Source organism: Carettochelys insculpta, chromosome 1 (genome assembly GCF_033958435.1).
Source record: "Carettochelys insculpta isolate YL-2023 chromosome 1, ASM3395843v1, whole genome shotgun sequence".
NCBI lineage: Eukaryota > Metazoa > Chordata > Testudines > Carettochelyidae > Carettochelys > Carettochelys insculpta.
This window is the reverse complement of record NC_134137.1, coordinates 109,843,303-109,858,208: the sequence shown is the minus strand read 5'-3', so window position 1 is coordinate 109,858,208 and position 14,906 is coordinate 109,843,303. Positions and strand designations below refer to the sequence as shown.

The 14,906-nt window shown below is 47.9% G+C and overlaps 1 protein-coding gene across 1 annotated transcript in view; it reads right to left on the bottom strand.

The window, feature by feature from the left end:
- The window catches only part of ITGBL1 (integrin subunit beta like 1), a 319,100-nt gene extending 311,723 nt beyond the window's left edge, over positions 1-7,377 (bottom strand). The window contains exon 1 of the mRNA XM_074983153.1: positions 7,333-7,377. The gene's annotated coding sequence lies outside the window, so the exon portion shown is untranslated. The remainder of the gene's footprint in view (positions 1-7,332) is intronic.
- Positions 7,378-14,906: the final 7,529 nt, after the last annotated feature.

Below are 14,906 nucleotides of genomic sequence, written 5' to 3'. Positions count from 1 at the left end.
CTGCCCATCCAAATTGAGATGCTCCCCACCCTGTGATCCACGCCCCCCCATATAGATGGCAACAGTTATTTAAATTATACATAATTTTATTTCAAATGTCTGTTTTATAGACCATTCCATTTTATTGAGTAAAATGGTTTTCGGAGCACGGCCCCTGCATCCCTCATTATTGGGTAAGGATTGGGGAGGGGTGGATGGGCGGGGGCGTGGTGGAGACGTGGTAGGGCTGCAGGCTGGGGGACTCTGAAGGGGCTGCCCTGGGGAGGTTACTGGAACCCATGGGTGAAACTCTCCCAGAGGGCCTCTCTGATCTGCACCCCATCACCGTGGGCCTGGCAGTTTGGGATCGCACATGGTTGTTCACCTCTGAGGCCACTGTTCACCGCCCACCCCTGGATGAAGGCCTCCTCCTTGCTCTCCATGAGGTTCTGGAGGGCACAGCATGCCCTCAGAATCCGGGGTACATTGTGCAACCCAACGTTCAGCTGTGTGAGGAGGCACCTGAAACAGCCCTCCAGGCACCCAAAGTCATACTCCACTGGGTAGCATGACTGGTTGAGCAGGCTGTTGAACAGCTCCTGGGTGGGGTCTGGGTGGCTGGTGTAAGGCCACATGAGCCATGGCTTCAGGGGATAGGCCATGTCTGCCACCATACACAAGGGCATGGTGATATCCCTGACCAGGAGCTCCCACTGGGGTTTGTAAGTCCCTGCCTCCATTCTCTGGCAGAGGCCAGTGTTGCAGAAGACCTAGCCCGACTAGCCCATGCAGATGTCCACAAAATGGCCCTTACGGGCCACCTGGAACTGAAGCATCACCGAGTGGTAGCCCTTCTGGTTGACAAAGCAGCTGGTGCTGTGGTCCAGGGCATAGATGGCAATGTGGGTGACATTAAGGTTACGTCTACACGTGCACGCTACATCGGAATAGCTTATTTCGACGTAGCGACCTCAAAATAGTCTATTTCGATGAATAACATCTACACGGCCTCCAGGGCTGGCAACGTCGACGTTCAACTTCGATGTTGGGCAGCACCACATCGAAATAGGCGCTGCGAGGGAACGTCTACACGCCAAAGTAGCACACATCAAAATAAGGATGCCAGGAAGAGCTGCAGACAGGGTCACAGGGCGGACTCAACAGCAAGCCGCTCCCTTAAAGGGCCCCTCCCAGACACAGTTGCACTAAACAACACAAGATCCACAGAGCCGACAACTGGTTGCAGACCCTGTGCATGCAGCATGGATCCCCAGCTGCGGCAGCAGCAGCCAGAAGCCCTGGGCTAAGGGCTGCTGCACACGATGACCATAGAGCCTCGCAGGGGCTGGAGAGAGAGCATCTCTCAACCCCTCAGCTGATGGCCGCCATGGCGGACCCCGCTATTTCGATGTTGCGGGACGCAGATCGTCTAACGTGCCCTACTTCAACGTTCAACTTCGAAGTAGGGCGCTATTCCCATCCCCTCATGGGGTTAGCGACTTTGATGTCTCGCCACCTAACGTCGATTTCAACTTTGAAATAGCGCCCAACACGTGTAGCCGTGACGGGCGCTATTTCGAAGTTGGCGCCGCTACTTCGAAGTAGCGTGCATGTGTAGACATGGCCTAAGAGTGCCAAAGTAGTGGGGGAAGCCAAGAGTGGTGAATCTGGTGATGGTCATGTCCAGGTCCCCAACACAGGCAAGCCTTGATAGCAGCATCATGTTGATTTCCTTGATGACATGCATGGGATGGAGAGCGAGTGAGCATGTGACAGGGTGCCCTAGGACCTGGCAGGCTCCCCTGCCCCCTCTTCATCCTCTTTCCACCCCAGTGCCATCCAGGCCCACCCCCCACAAGGCCTGTGGGGGGGTGGGATGGCACAGTCCCTTGGGGATGGGCCTCCCCACGCCCCCTTCCCTGACTCCTTGCACCCCTGCTTCCAGTCCCCACGGGTCCCCCTTGCCTGGAAGCTCCCTGTGGTAGGTGTGTAACCTGAGCGTGTCTTACCTCCATAAGGAGAGCCCCAACCGTCACCTTGCCCATCCTGAACTGGTGTTCCATGGACTGGTAGCTGTCCAAGATGGCCAGCTTCCACATGGCAATGGTGACCTGTTTCTTGAGGGGGAGAGCGGGCTGCATGCAGGTATCCTGGTGTTGGAGGCTGTGGGGGAGCCAGTTGCAGAGCTCCAGGAATGTCCCCTTCCTCATCCTGGAGTTCTGCAGCCAGTGGGTGTCATCCCACTTGTGCACCGTGAGCCAGTCCCACCACTTGGAGCTGATGGGATAACTGCAGATGTGCTGGATCACCTGGGGAGAGCATGAGCAGGGCCCTGGGGAGTAGGGCTCCACAGACACGGTGGGGGGGCCTGGAAAATAGGGCACAAAAGCAGTGGTGGGGGGAGGGTTTCTGCCACTGGACAAGCTGGAGAGCGGCCGCAACCACCAAGGTCAACAGGCTGACCAGGGCGTCAGTGAGGTCCAGGTCCAGGAGCTGCTGCGGGTCCGTGACACTCTGAAGTGACCTGCAGGGCCGTGAACAGGCTCTGCTGTGCTGTGTGTAGCAAGGCAGGCCTCAGCAGTATGTGCAGGGAGGAGGTGTTTGAGAGGGGCCCTTTAAGGGACTGGCTAGCCAGGGCTCCTGGAAGGGCTTGCCAGCCATCCGACCCCATCAGTGATGTTTCCAGCCCTGTTCTTTTAAAAGAGCAGCTGGGGCTGTGTGGCCACTCTTTCAAAAGAGCAAATCACTCTTTCAGTCCACTTATTGTGTGTGGACGCGATCTTTCGAAAGATGATTTTCCGAAGAGATCTTCCAGCAGACCAGCTTTCGAAAGATCTCTGTAGTTTAGATATAGCCAGATACACTAGATCTCTGGTAAATGGAACATGGTGTCTTAAAGAACATAGAACAATTGGGCTATATGTTCATTTACCTTAACACCTGCTCTGAATTTCAAGTGTGGAGAACTCCTGAGTCTGTATAATTATGTTGAAAGCATTCTATTCTTTGTGGTCACTACTTACGTGACTTGTCTACATGGAGACATACAGGAAAATTAATCCAAAATAAATAAAGATGTTAATTTTAAATGGATTCATTAAATCCCCATGTGAAAGATGTTATTTAGAATTTAAGCAGCCTTGATTTGGTTTATTTCAATTAGTTCTGGAAGTGAATTAAAATAAACCAGCTAAAGCTGCTTTGATTCTGAATGAGTGTGTTCACATAGGGATTTAATGTGATTTAATGAACACACTTCAAATTCACACCTTTCCTGAATGTCCCCTTGTAGATAAGCCCTAAATTGTTTGTTACAGGTGGCTAATGTTGTCACTAAAATTTTGTTTATACTTCAGAGGATGGTTACCAGAGGAGCTGAGTGGAGCCGAGAATTCATAACAGTTGTCTGAGTAGAAGAGGTGGGCAGAGCAGTTGGACTCAACTGTCAGAGTGGAAGGAACAGAACAAAGAAATCAATAGAACTTTTAAGGGCTGTGTCTAGACCAGCCCTGACTTCGAAGGGGGCATGGTAATTAGGGTGCTGGGAGATTACTAATGAAGTGCTGCAGTACATACACAGCACTTCGTTAGACTAAATCTCCCCCATGGCAACTTCAAAGTGTCAAACTTCGAAGTGCCAGCTTCTGTGTAGTTGTGCGTCAGTCGTGGGTACTTTCAAGTGCCTGCACTACTTTGAAGTCCCTTTATAGACAGAACCCCTAAGTTCTATTGCTTTCAAAGTTGTCTGTGGTAATTGGGATGGCAAGAAATTGTGTCTGGGCCTTGTTGCTTCACTCAGGTAGTTCAAAATCTAACGAACATAAGAAGGACCATACTGGGTCAGACCAAAGGTCCATCTAGCCTATTAGTCTGTCTTCCTACAGTGGCCAGTGCCAGATGCCCCAGAGAGAGTGAACAGGACAGGTAATCGTTGCATGATCCCTCTCCTGTCACCCCTGTCTAGCCTCGGACAAACAGAGGTAAGGAACACTATTCCTACCAATCCTGCTGGCCCTAACCTCCATGAATTTATCTAGTTCTTTTTTGAATCCTGTTAACATCCTGGCTTTCATAACATCTTCTGGCAAGGAGTTCCACAGGTTGACTGCACGCTGCATGAAGCAATACTTTCTTTTGTTTGTTTTAAACCTATTACCTATTAATTTCATTTGGTGACCCCCTAGTTCTTATGTTATGGGAACAAGTAAATAACTTTTCCTTATTCTCTTTCTCCATACCTGTCATAATTTAATAGACCTCTATCATATCCTGCCTTAGTCTCCTCTTTTCTAAGCTGAAAACTCCAAGTCTTTTTAAACTCTCTTCATACGGCATCCATTCCAAACCCCTAATCATTTTGGCTGTCTTTTTCTGAAATCTTTCCAAATCTTTATTATTTCTTGCAAAGCAAGAAGTGCTATAACTGAATCAAATTAGTGAAAGCTCTATGGCAACTTTTGGAGTTTAAGCAATGAAGGGTCCTGTGGCACCTTAGAGACTAACAGAAAAGTTTTGAGCATGAGCTTTCTTGAGCAAAGACTCACTTCATCAGATGCTGGAGTTTAGCGTGTTTAGTAATAGCGCCATGACTTTAAGAGGGACAATAAGATTCCCAAGCAATGGGGCAAGTTTACATGGTTTAAAAGCTGTTACTATTGCCAAAAAAGCAAGCAAGGTTTTAACTTGCCAAACAAGCAGGAGAAGGTTTTGTATTAAAATAACATACCATGTTATTCCTTTCTGTGTGGCAAAACAGAACTTGATTGGAACTTAGGAGGCAGATGGTCCTTTTAATATTATGTTACAGCCTTGCAATTGCCAGTTTAGGTGTGCTGCCAACAGGACCAGGCAGTTTAATTAGAAAACTCATATTTTACTTCATTTTTTTTTATAAATAGGTAATATGAAGAAGCAGTTAACTTAGCTAAAAATATCAGAATGCTTAAAAATATCCTGTGGGGTTCCTGTCAGAAACCCTCCTATCTGCACCATCAGCCTGCATCAGGGATCAGCAACCCCCTGCACAGGTGCCAAGAGTGGCATGCGAACTCACTTTCATTGGCACATCAGGCAGGAGCTTAGCCCCGCTTCTCCAACCACCATGCAGCCAGGAGCTTGCTCAAAGACATGCCACCTGTGGATTAAATAAAAAACCAGCTAATGCTACCAACAACCACCTAAATGTTAAAGCTCTGCATCTTAATTTATTATTAATGAAGCTGCTGTAAGCAGGACTGTTAGTGACTTTAAAAAGTATCACCGGCACTCAGACCGTACGTAGACGTCAAAGGTCAAATGTTGGCACTTTGCCTTGGAAAGGTTGCTGCCCCTTGGCCTAAATCATCAATAATAATACCCGAATGCCTGAGCCAAATAAGGGCAAAGCCCATGGCAAATGAGTATCTGCTAAAACATACTGGAAACTAAGGCATGAACTCAGATTCGCAAATTCAAGGAAAGCTGCATACCCTGTGTTTCATGTCAGAAAAATAAAATGTTTTGTGTATTGGGCAAAAAGCATCTGAGAAGCATTATGATAAGGGCAGGCTTCCTGTAAAGTGGATGTAAGACCTTTAGAATGCATTCTCTATGTGCACATGACTACTCTGCTCTTTGCCTGAAATGCATGAGAGCAGAGAACACATCAGATGTGTCTTCTGAATACACTGCTCCATAAAATGCCAAATGAGGCAATCTGGTAATTTGCCAACATACTAAACTACCTGCTTAGATGGCAATAAACATTATTCACTTTTAGAGATTACAAAATAGTTTCCCAATTACAGTACATGGTCATAAATGACCTTAATTCGCATATTCTATGATAACACCCAGGCAGTGAAAACTTTATAGAAACAATTACAAAAGCTTCTCAATGAAGTGGCTCAGATATGTGTATGGGATGTTAGATTTATTATTGTGCTTGCTTACAGACCTGCTGACAGATTTATAGTTGAGCAGGAAATGATGTATGTCAGATTTGTGCAGAATGGGGTACCTTATATTCTCTTTGCTGACATGACACAAAATCTGAAAGAACTGATGAGTCAACATAGGGAATAGAAATTCTTTTAGGAGTTATGAAGATCAAAACAGAACAGCTCAAAACAAAACTGGCTGGCCTGAATTTAAATAATGTAGTAGTGCCTACGGGGTATTCAAATGGCTTGCAGAATTTAGTCACAATGTTATGTTATTGTAAAGGACTGCATCAGTCATAGACACTACATTTGCATTCTGGGCCTTGAAAAAGGACTACCTCTATGTTTATTGTTTGACAGAGGGAGCAGGCAGAGGGAAGGTATTTTACTGTTTAATACAATTGGTAATGATGTACCACTTATGCTGTTGAACCATGTCTGAGTTATTTCAGCAGTATCTACCACATGTGCAGGATTATAAGGCAGACCTCAGTGTCGAGGATGCTCTTGTCCATTTGGTACCTATTTCAGATAGTGAGTCAGGGTCTGGTGTTGCATAAACTGCGTAATCTCAAAACCAAGTAAGGTAAAATTTTGGGCACCTGCTATTGCCAGAAGGACATAATTACTGTGGCTGAAGTCTCTTACTTTTCAAAGGGATACTCTAATTTTTCTTGAGGTCATGCAAATGATAGCCAAAAACTAGGAAAAATCCTGAAAAAGTCATTTAAAAATCTTACTAGATATGTCAGGCTGGAGCTCATAGCAGTGGAAGATTGTTCTCATCTTTAGTTCTGAAAACTCATACTAAGGAATGGCAGTGTTAAAGAAACAAACATTCCTGTGTCTCAAGAGACAAAACAATAATAAATTAGACTGAATGCTTGAAACTGCTCTTGAACATATGGATGCCAGATTCACCAGGCTAGAGAGATAACCATACGTATAGTTTCAGTGCTTTGAAACCATGTAGTGGCCTAGTTATTTAAAAAATTCAAAGAAACCACACAACACCACGACCACAATCCAATATTACCTTGCTTCTGGGTACTCAGCATTCTTAAAATCAACCCACTAATGGAGGTTTATATAGAACAGGGATGGGCAATAATTTTTGAGGTGGAACCATTCCAAGATTTTGGTAAGTGGTCCAGTGCTACTCATTTCTATGGAGGGGTTGTGGGGTGTGGGATGGAGGCTGGGTGCAGAAGGGTGATTGGGGTAGGCGACTGGGGTGCATGAGAGAGTGGGACTGAGACAGAGTGTAAGTGAAGGAGGGGATTGTTGAGACAGGGGCTGGGTGCAGGCTGTGAGAGGGTATGGGTGCATGAGGGCATTCTGGCCTGTGGGGAGGCTTGTAGAAGGAGGTACAGGGTCTGGAAGGGAACTGAGTTGTGGTGCCAGAGGCAGGGTCTAGCCAGGAGGTACTTACCTAAGCAGCTTCGACCTTCAGACAGGTTGTCCTACCTGTCAGCAGCCCACTGGCTGTTCCACCTTGTTCTCTGTGCTGGAGTGGGCGGTGAGGGGAGCCTTGCGCACTCCACCCACCCGCCAGCTAAATACCCCATCTCCCACTGGCTTGTTTGGCACGCTGCCCCAACCCCTAGCAAAATCACTCAGCTCCTAGCGACATCATGGCCACTTAGCTCTAAATAGCTTAATGACATTTTGTAAGATCTATTTTTAGAGTGGAGCAAGCATTTAATAATATGTAATTAAATGAACATTCATATTTATTAAAACTCCATCATGCAGGTGTTAATGAAAAATTAAAACAAGTGTGATACAAACACAGGTAAAGGGAATTTAAATAAATCTAATCAAACACAGGAAAGCTGTGTCTATTCTAGAGCGCGATTTCAAAAGGCGCCCTTTCCAAAACAACGAATCAAAAGTTCGCCTTTGAAATACAGTGTCCACACTCGGGCAGAGGCTGGTGCTTCCTATGCACTCTTTCAAAAGACAGTGTCTACACTGTCCCAAATGCCCTTTCCAAAGAAACACAGCGGATCGGGGGTCGTATGGCAGACAAGCCCTTCCAGGGCTGAAGCCAGTTACCCTCTTAAAGGGTCCCTCCCCGCAGCCTGGCCCTGCACAGCATGAGGCCTGCGGAGCTGCCACAAGCCCAGCAGACGGCAGTGCAGATAAGGCACCATGGACCAGCAGCAGCAGCTTGAGCTGCTTCTGGCTGTCACCAGTGGTGTGGTCACCCTACTGTCCTCAGCAGTGGCAGCCACCTTCCATTTCCTGCTGGGAGCTGTCCCCCTGGCACGGCCATGGAACTCCTGGACCCACGACACCTCCAGCTCCCCACCTGGGTCCTCCGCTGACTCTGGAACTACCCCAGTAGCTCCGAGTGGTGGGAGCGCCTGGTCACGGGGGAATAGGATGACGACATGTGGCTCCAGAATGTTTGGATGCAGCGGCAGACATTCCTGGAGCTCTGCCAGTGGGTAGCCCCTGCCTTGCGGCATCAGGACACCCGGATGTGGTGCCCTCCCTGTTGAAAAGAGGGTCGTGATAGCTGTCTGGAAATTGGCCACTCCAGGTAGCTACCACTCCCTGGGCCACCAGTTTGGTGTGGGCAAGGCCAAATTTGGGGCTGTTGCCATGTACATAAGGCAAGGTCAGGCCACACACCCACCAGGGGGAGGGGGATCCCAGGAAAGAGGGCCCATTGGGAGCCAGGAGTGGGAAGAGGCCTGGGGGTGAGGGGCTGGGAGGGAGCCTGGGGGTTAGGGGGTCTGGCACTCCCTGCACGCCCCCATGGGTGCTTATGTCCTCTATATCATGCAGGTGGTTTGGGTATTGACCATCATGCTCCTGCAAAGGGTGATCCATGCGTGGGACCTGGACACCCCATTGCCGGCTTCGTATTGGTCAGATTCCCAAACTGTTTCAGCCCCCTGGGCAGGACCCACATTCTGATCCACACCCCAGAACACAGCATGGACCAAGATATAAAGAGGAAGGGGTACCGCTCTGTGGTGCTCCAGGCCCAGGTGGACAGCAGGGACTGGTTCCAGAACATTTATGTGGGCTGGCCTGGCCGTACCCATGACATGTGTGTGTTTAGAAACTCTAGGCTGTGTTGCCACATGGAGGCAGGGACTTACATCCCCCACATAGAGGTACCTCTCGGAGACACCATGATGCTCCTGGGCCTGGTGGCAGATGTTGTCCATCCCCTCCAGGTCTGGCTCATGCAGCCCTATACAGGCCTCCCCAACCCTAGCCAGGAGCATTTCAACATCCAGCTAAACCACACCTGAAATGTGGTGGAGTGCACCGTTGGGCAGCTGAAGGGCTGATGCTGTCTCCTGGCATGCCTGGAGGTGGGTCTCCTGAATGTCCCCCAAGTGGCAAGTGCTTGCTACGCTCTCCATAATATTATGGAGAGTAAAGGGAAGGGCTTCATGCAGGGGTGGGAGGCCGAGTCCAGACCAGGCTACCAAGAACCGGCTGCTGCCCCTAGCCGACTGATCCACTGGGACAGGATCTATACATGGGACGCCCTCCATGAGCACTTTGCTCAGGGGCCTCACTGATCACTCCCCCAGCAAGTCCCCTGAACACTTCCCTTTCCCACCCCCTGACACTCCCCATCACTTCCCCTCCCCACAGTCCCCCTCCACCATCTCTACCCCAAGCAGACAGCACACAGAGGATGTGGGGAAAGTAAAGTGTATTCTCTTTAACAAAACTGTGCAGTTATTAACAAAAGCATAAAACAGAACCACATAACTATGTACACATAGGGAAGGTGGGCAAAATATTTACATTCAGGCAGGAGACCATGGGTGCAACTCATGGGGGGGCCTTATTGCAGGGAAGGAGTAAAGGGCCTCAAGCCACGGCATCCCCAGGCTCCGCAGCCTCCCCTAGTTCGGAGTCCCCAGCTGGGCTGAGCTGGGGTGGGGAGGATGGGAAGGTAGGGCCAGGGCTCCGCCTCATCTGGGGGATCGGCCTCAATGGGGGCCCCTTCAATAGGGCTGCTGGGAGCGGGGGGCGCAGTGGGAAGGGCAGCAGGAGAGGCAACGGGAAGGGGCAGCCAGGCCAGGAGCTCCCAGAAGGTGCCTGCCACATCCCTGAGGGTCCCCATCAACCTCCCACAGGCTGTCCACCGCCAGGTCGCTTCAGCCTTCTCCAGGTGGAGGCACTGCTTCATGACCTTGACCTGGTGCTGGACAGAGGCAGTGAGGTGGACGTTGTTTGCACTCCCTCCTGGCCCTTTGATGGTGCAGCTGCAGGAATAGAAAAGAAGACAGGACAAGCCGTGAGTCCCAAACACCTGCTTTGTAGGCCACACGCCCCACCCCCCTGTGAGCAGCAGGTCCCTGTTTCCCATACAACGGCAGGTGGGCTCTGGGGGATCAAGGAGACTGAAGGGGTACCCAGCCCCCTGGCGGGTGGCCCTCTTGCTTGATCTGGCCCCACCCACCTCCTCCCCCTGGGAGCAGGCCATGGTACTAACCATGCGAACGGGTGCTGAAGGCTACCGGCAGCCATGACGCTGTCCCAAGGGCCACGGCCCTGCTGTGGCCAGCCAGGGTCTGCAGGGGGCATGCAGGGCCCTCTGGTGGGTATGGAGCCTCTGCCCTGTGGTCTGGGGTGTGCGCCCTGTTGGGTACTTACCAGAGGGTCCACCACCGAGGTCAGGGGATGCCTGACTGGCAGAGGTATGGCTGGAGAAGCGTGAGGGGAGGTTGATAACCAGCTCACCCTCCTCGGTGGACCATTCTGGAGCTGGCTGTGGCTCTGGCTCTGGCTCTGGCTCTGGCTCTGGCTCTGGCTCTGGTCCCGGTGTGGTGGGGCTGGCTGTGGGTCCCAGCTCCTCATTGTCCTTGGAGCTCCTTGGCGGTGATGTCCAGAACAGCAGGCAGGGAGGTGGTGTTCCTGGGCCTGAGAAGGCTCCCCAGCTCCTTATAAAAGGGGCAGGATGCAGGCGCTCCCCTGACTGGCTGGCTGAGTCCCTGGCCTGGACATATCCCTGCTGCAGCTCCTTGACTTTACTCCTGACCTGGTCAGGTGTGCAGACAGGGTAGCCCTGGGAGGACAGGCTGTCAGCCAGCTGGTAAAAAGCAGCCACATTCTGCCGCTTTGTGCCCATTTCCCGCAGGACCCCTCCTCCTGCCAGAGGCCTCAGGATGTCTCTGAGCTCATACTCAGTCCAGGAGGGGGTTCGCTCTTCCCATGTGGCTGGACCCTGTGAGCCCTGCGGACCCAGAGACCGGGGGCTCTGGGCGCCTCACGTTCCTGGCTGCTGGCCATGGTAGTCTGAGAGTTGCTGGGAGTCTCTCTGGGGTGTGCAGGGGCAGCACATCCAATGGCCTCTGCCTGTGCACTCTTAGCTTCCTGCAATGGGGTTTCTGGGTCTGTGCTGCTTGAAGGGCTGCTGCACACATGGATCATAGAGCCCTGCAGGCGCTGTGCAGCACATCTCCACGTCCCAGCTGACCAGCGTCATGACAGAGCTGCTCTTTCAAAAGAGTGGGTTGTGCACAGTCTACAGCCATTTTCTTTTGAAAGAGCCTTTCAAAAGCTGGTGGGGGGGCGGGGGAGGTTCCTATTTCCAGATAGGAAGAGCGATTTTGAAAGCTGGGGCACATTCCTTCGATTTTCCTTTCGAAAGAGTGTGCGGTGTGTGTTGGCGCTCCATGCTCTCTTTCGAAAGAGGGCCTGAAATTTCAAAAGTACTTGCTAGTGTAGACATGGCTACAGTATATTAAGGCCCGGTGCATCAGCCAATGACCACAGGTGATGGTATTACACCAGGCACCATGTAGTGAAGTTCCCAGATCTGGCTCAATCCTGCAAAGCTGAAAATCCCTGGGGCAGCCCCAGGAATGGTGCCCAGTAGGCTCAGGTGATGAACTCATTCATGTGTCGATGGAGAGGCTGAACACACAATGTGCTGGGATATTTTTGTCCATCCGGGCAAGGTGGCTTGAGACAGCAGTTCCCAAACTATGTTCTGGTGAAACACTGGTGTTTCACAAGCTATGCAAAGTGGTCTGCCACTGAAATTGAGTAATGGCGGTCTCTTCCCCATTCCCAGGGGAAAAAAATAATTTTTGGAATATTTTATCTGTTGTCCCTGCTATATTTGCTTTGTTAATGTCTAGTTTTATTATTATTGGTTGAGTTGCATTTACTGTACAATAATTTAATTAATATTATTATGAAATAATTTCCATTAGTAATGTTCCTCCTAGTTAGTATGATGATGTAAAAAAGATAAAGTGTACCACAGAGGGCGCTGTGATGTCCAAGTGTTCCATGACTGGAAAAAAATTGGGAACCGCTGGCTTTAGAGCATGCAGTGCTCCTTTTGAACACAACGAGTGACTGAAAGAAGGTCAAATGTTGGAGATTGGCTTGACTTTATGTGAAATGTCACACTTTATGCTCAGGACTTGGCACGAGCAAATATCCACACAGTATTTTGAAGTATTTCTCAGGTTTATTTAATTTCAGCCAGAATAAGATAATTAAGATATGCATGTTTCCAGAACAGAATATATATATTTATGCTGCCATCATTGATGGAACATTGACAATGAAGTTTTATGAAACTGGATGGGTTTTAGTTCAAAACACAGGTTAATTCCCTATACAACTACTGCCATCTCTGATTGTGAAGGGACAGAGCAAGAAGTGTTCATAATCTGCCTGACCCTGAAGAAATCTCTGGTGTAGCTAAGCTGAGAGGCATCTACCACTTTAAGTGGCTCGGTCATCACGAGGTATTATACTCCTCTTTGATAATGTAATTATTTAGGGCAGAAGAGTGTCTTGGACTACATTACATGCCTTACAGGAGCATAAGGGAGAATTCCTCCATCTCCTTTAAGGGATACCCATGTCTTGCAATGAGGCCTGCCTCAAGTGGGTGCTTTGAACCCAATACTTTTCCAAGGTAAAGGTGGGTAGAGAGAATTAGGGCACGGTTTAACCTTGGAGGCACTGATTTATTAAACCTTTCATCCAGAAAGGTTCCACTGTGACTTGCAGATCTTGCTACAGACAATCTGTTGCTAAGCTATAGCTGAGGTTGACAAGAAGAGCCCAAGGTAAGCTCCTGTTTCCAGGAAAAGGGGGTGGGGCTTAGCTTTCACAAACTTTCCTCTAGAGCAGAAGCTTCAATGTGGTTAGGTTTAGCCCAGTGCTTTAATTATTTTGGAAAGACTCAGCTAGTTCATTTATCTATTCTGGGGCTGGACAAGTATAGAACAAACACATTCGTGTATTTCTAACCTTCTCTGCATTCCATCAAGAAAAAGAGTTTAAGGCCCAAATTCTGTCCTTAACCACATGTCAGTCAGAGCTGTGTGCCTGAAATGAGGCCAAACACTGGCCCTAAATATTTTCAATTGACATAGGGCTAGTCTTCATTTAAATGATTCATTTCATTCTTTAAATTATAAAATTGACCTACGGATATTGCTCATATTTAATAAGAGATGTTTGAACACATGCCTAGGGTAAACATTTCTTGAAGTTTTAAAATTCCTATAACTTCTCCCTGAGCCACAAACATAAATTCACAGAAAAAAAGAACCATGGCAAAATGCATAATGGAAAGAATGATATTTTCTTTACAAATTTAACTGCATATTTCCACTGCCTGCACAACTCTCCTTGGGTCATATTCTACCAGTCTGACCACCTTGCTTGACAAATAGCCCCACTGAGGTATATTTGAATATATGGCAGAATCTGGCCCTTTTGTTAGCAGCTGTGGTGATGTGCAGATGTTAAACTGTTAAATCAATAAGGAAAATACTGTTTTTACCATGGCCAATATAACTGCAGCAGTTCTGTTGCACAGTCTCACATCTGCTGACACAAACTAAGATTTCATCTGCTAGCAAAAAAACTAAGATTAAGCTGTAAAGTTTCAGTGTTCGCACCTGTCTGGTCTCATCTGAGAGATGATATTGCCAACAGCATAATGCTGCCTAGCAACAAAGTACGAAAATATAATGGGGGAAGAGAAATAGAAAATAGAATCTGTTTTACAGCAAAGCATATTTACCTCTAAAGAATATTTTTTCAATATTTGCCATGAGACATCAAGGCCCCCAATCCTGTAATTACTTATGTCATGTTCTTTGTTCAGATTACTCAGTGTACTAATGTTAAATACACATTTTTGTTTGCAGGACCAGGACTGTGTTCTTAAGGCCTACTATCTTAACAGCTAATTGGTTTTTGCTGTAATAGCTAATAGCTAAAATATAGAAGACCATAATTCAATTATAAACATGATTTTTCCTCTCATTTTCGGTTTGTTTATTAGAGGATAATTTTGTCAATACTTATACATATGTGTAATTTCACATGCATAAGCAATCCTCTTCAAGGATCAAGTCCTTTTCAGATTTCACAAGCTCCGCAAAACTGCTGTTCGACATTATCTCATAACAGCTGTTACCAATTAAAGGCAAAGCATACATTTAAAGAACCTTACTTCCTTTTTACCAAGAAACTAAAAACACATAGCATTGTTAGTAATGGAGGAAGACTCTGGTAGAATAGTGGACTTTACTCAGGAATCTGTTGGGAAAATAATAAAGCAAAATGGAACCTTTCCAGTAAGATCTTTAAAGGTTTAGGAGATAACCTTTTGTTTCAGAAAATGGAGGAAGTAGCAGGCGTACAATTATTTTCTCCAAGGGGAGGAATTGGTGGCATATCTGAGTGTGGCAGGTAAATTGGGTGAAAGTGATCACGGCACGGTAGATTTCATGGTCCTAACAAAAGGAGCCGTGAGAACAGTTAAATAAGGCCAATGGACTTCAATGAAAGCAGACTTTAACAAACGTTGGGTATATCTACATAACAGTGTTATTTTGAAATAAGCGATTCTGGAATAGTTTATTTCAAAATAATGCTGCTATACAAAAAATGCATTTCAAAATAGCATTCTGCTATTTCAAAATACAATGCCTATTCATAACAGAGACTATTTTGAAATAGAGCCATTGTTATAACGCTCTGGTT